Here is a 4,159-nt window from a genome sequence, read left to right as displayed (position 1 = left end):
TCGATCTCTTGACCTCGTGATCCACCCGCCTCAGCCTCCCAAAGTGCTGGGATTACAGGCGTGAGCCACCGCGCCCGGCCACAAAGCATATTTTTTAATGTGAAACTATGGTCTGGAACTTCACTTTTGTTTGCAGTTGGTTGAGGCTTTTCATTGTTTTGTTTTGTTTTTTCTAACATCCTTCTCTTCACTAAGAAACCTGGCACAAATTACAATGTGCTCTTTTCTCAAGAAATACTTTAATTGTTCAAATTCAGAGAATATGTCCCTCCTCCACTCTTCAACCTTCCCTATCACTTCAAAAGGTTCTGAAATGTGCATTTCACACCCCATTTCTGCAACTTCAGCTTGCTGTTTCAGAGGCTCAAGATGGCTTTTGAACTTCCTCCTGTGCATAGCTACAGCTTGCTCGATGGGCATCAGAGGCTGATCCTGGTGGTCAGAGACCCTGCACGGAGGACATAAAGGCTCCAGGTCTGTCTCATGGAACAGGGCCAGGCTCTGCTTGTGCCTCTCACACCGGGGCTCTTCTTCCTGCCCTTCCCTCTTGCTCCACGTGGTGGGAAGCTGCTGGGCAATATCAGGCATGTGCTGCAATTGGGTGTTGTTCTGGAGGTTCCTGTCAAGGCAGTGGTGGAGGCAGACGGGACAAGGGAGGACGTCCTGTAGGTCTTCCCAGCACTGGTGGATGAAGCAACCACAGAAGCTGTGCCCACAGTGAGTGGTGACTGGGTCTGTCAGGTAATCCAGGCAGATGGGACAGCTGGCCTCGACTTGTAGCTCGGTCAGGGAGGCTGCAAAGGCCGTTGTGCCATGACAGTTTTTGTCTGAGGAATCTCCCTTTAGAAAGCCTTGTTCCCCTGCAGCCAAAAGAAATTAGAAGCTGATGACCCCTCAATTCTCCTTCTCCTTCCTGAAAGTCAGCAGCCCTGCCTTATCCACAGAGGATATGTCTCAAGACACCCAAACTGAGTATAGTACCAAATCCTATATATGCACACTATGATTTTCCCTATTCATACTTACCTATGGAAAAGTTCGGCTGGAAATGGTGGCTCATGCCTGTAATCCCAGCACATTGGGAAGCAGAGGCAGGTGGATCAACTAAGGTCAGGAGTTTGAGACCCGCGTGGCCAACATGGCGAAACCCCATCTCTATTAAAAATTCAAAAATTAGCCAGGTGTGGTGGTACATGCCTGTAATCCCAGCTACTAGAGGGGCTGAGGCAGGAGGATCACTTGAACCTGGGAAGCAGAGGTTACAGTGAGCTGAGATCATGCCACTGTAGTCCAGCCTAGGCTGGACTCAAAAAAAATAATAATTCAAAAATTAGCTGGGTGTGATTTTACATGCCTGTAATCCCAGCTGCTGGGGAGGCTAAGGCAGGAGAATCTTTGAACACAGGGGATGGAGTTTGCAGTGAGCCGAAATCGCGCCACCGCACTCCAGCTGGGCAACAAACAGAGTGAGACTCCATCTTAAAAAAGAAAAAACTCAATTTATAAATTAAGCACAGTAAGAGCTTAGCAACAACAATAATTAAATAGAACAATATAACCATACATTCAATAAAAGTGATGTGTATGTGGTCTCTCTCTTTCTCCCCACATCTCTTATTGCACTACAGATCTTAGCAACTTTAGCATATGAGTTTTTTCTTTCTTTATTAAAGGAGAACTTTCATCTTTTAAAAGAAGCACTTTAAGGCTTCTCTTTGGAGTATGCCAATTGCCAGCTACACTACTTTTGCACACTGGGGCCATTATTAAGTAAGATAAGGGTTTCTTGAATCCAAGTGCTGTGATATTGTGACAGTTAGGTTGAGATAGGTAGGAAGTGACTAGTGGGTGGGGAACATCTACAGCATGGATATGCTGGACAAAGGGATGATTTTCTCTTGGGCAGCATGGAGCAGGATGGCAGGAAATTTCATCATGCTGCTCAAAAGTGACAAGCCGGCTGGGCGTGATGGCTCATGTCTATAATCCCAGCACTTTTGGAGGCCAAGGCAGGCAAATTACCTGAGGTCAGGAGTTCGAGACTAGTGTGGCCAATATGGTGAAACCCTGTCTCTACTAATAACACACACACACACAAAAAAAGGTGACAAGCTACTTAAAACTGATATTATTTATTTAGGAATTTTCTATTTAGTATTTTCAGACTATGGTTGGCCTCAGGTAACCAAAATTATGGAACGTGAAATGGATGAAATGGCAGATGGGGACTATCATACATCTGAAGACAACGCCTCTGCAAAATCACTTTTGCCTCCTTCCCTGCAGGCTCTGAAGAAGCTTCAAGAGCCACTGATCCCAACCAAATTATTGATCATCCTGTCACCTTCTCCTGTATTCAGCAGTCCACCCGAATTGAAGGTTGACTGTGGAGTCCTTTTGGTAAGAAAAGAGCTCCAAGAGCAAGGTACTCTATTGTTTCTGTGGACAAGAAGATAGCCCCAGTTTAAAAGGATGTTCAATCAAGCTGATTTTTTCCTTCCTGACATGAACAGTACTTCAGGTTTTTCAAAAGATAAGAAAAGTTACTACTAAAGCTATATTTCACTAATAATTAAAATGATTTAGAAGACAAAACCATCACAACTTTACAACCCAAAATTTATTAATAGCTTAAGGCAAATCACCGTGTCAACTGACATGATAAAAAGTGAGTAAAACTGACATTGTGCTGGGTGCGATGGCTCAAGCCTGTAATCCCAGCACTTTGGGAGGCCGAGGCGGGCGGATCACGAGGTCAGGATATCGAGACCATCCTGGCCAACATGGTGAAACCCCGAATCTACTAAAATACAAAAGAAAAGTCGGGTGTGGTGGCATGCACCTGTAATCCCAGCTACTCAGGAGGCTGAGGCAGGAGAATCGCTTGAACCCAGGAGGCAGAGATTTTAGTGAGCCAAGATTGTGCCACCGCACTCCAGCCTGGGTGACAGAGTGAGACTCCATCTAAAAAAAAAACCAAAAAACAGACATTATAGTTCTCCTGAAGAAAGCACACAACACTGAGAAACAGTTTCACTAAAAAAATTGAACTCATGTGTAATGAAGCCTCTACATCCAAGAACCTGTTTGAAGATATACAGGGACAGAGAAAACTGCTAAGGACCATCTTAGCAGTCAATTAGTAAAATCCAAACTCTTAGCAACTACAGGAATATCCACCATGTTTCTTCAACCAAGAAAACCAAGAAAATAAAAACATGCAGGAGGAACTTGGGGATCTACACAGATTTAAAAGTCAAACTAATCAATTACAAAATATGCATCTAACTTGGTTCTAATTTCAAGCACATGCTTTTATCAAATATTATAATTCAATTTGGAAAGGTAGATGTCTGTTGATTATACAAAAATTATTGTTAATAGTGCTCTCAGTGTATTTTAATTTAATGTAAGGATAAATATGAACATAGATTTTTATTTTTGTGGGAGAGATTTTCTTAGGTTTTTCTTAATAATAGTTTGATGTGGCACAGAATTTCAGATATTCCAAAGATGGTTTTTTGTTTCTCATGTTTCTGCTAACTGCAATGATAGATATTTTGTTTATAGAGAACATCTTTGACAAAATTAGAGGGATCACAAATAAATTGGCATAAAGCTCCTTCCAAGAAGTGAAAATCTTCAATTCCCATGTGATGTACAAAAGAACTTCCTCATAGAAGACTTAAGAGTAAAAAGTGAACTGTACAAGTTTATGTGTATATATATATGTTAACATAATACCATAAGAAAAACTTTAATTTTTATTAAGTAAAATATGTAAATATATATTAATAGGTAATATACACATATCATATAATGTCACTCAGGCTGGTCTTGAATTCCGGGCCTCAAGCAATCTTCTCCATTCGTTCTTCCAAAGTGCTGGGCTTACTGGCGCCATTCACCCTTAAACCTTCAGAGTTTCTTTTCCTTTGTCCCATTGGTCAGACTCCAGATGCAATCAGCATCTTCAGGACCACAGCATTTATCACCCTTTCTGATTGTATCTTGTGCACCAAGATGTGAAGATTTCACTCATTGTCCCCCGTTCCTATGTCCCACTCTTACATCAGATCTCAGACTTTATCATAGGAAGGTATTTTTCTGGGAAGGTAGCCCTAAGTTGTTTAAATTAATTATTTATTTTTATTTATTT

Source organism: Sapajus apella, unplaced genomic scaffold (genome assembly GCF_009761245.1).
Source record: "Sapajus apella isolate SASKATOON/1434 unplaced genomic scaffold, GSC_monkey_1.0 scaffold177, whole genome shotgun sequence".
Taxonomy (NCBI): domain Eukaryota; kingdom Metazoa; phylum Chordata; class Mammalia; order Primates; family Cebidae; genus Sapajus; species Sapajus apella.
Note: the sequence above shows the minus strand (reverse complement) of the source record.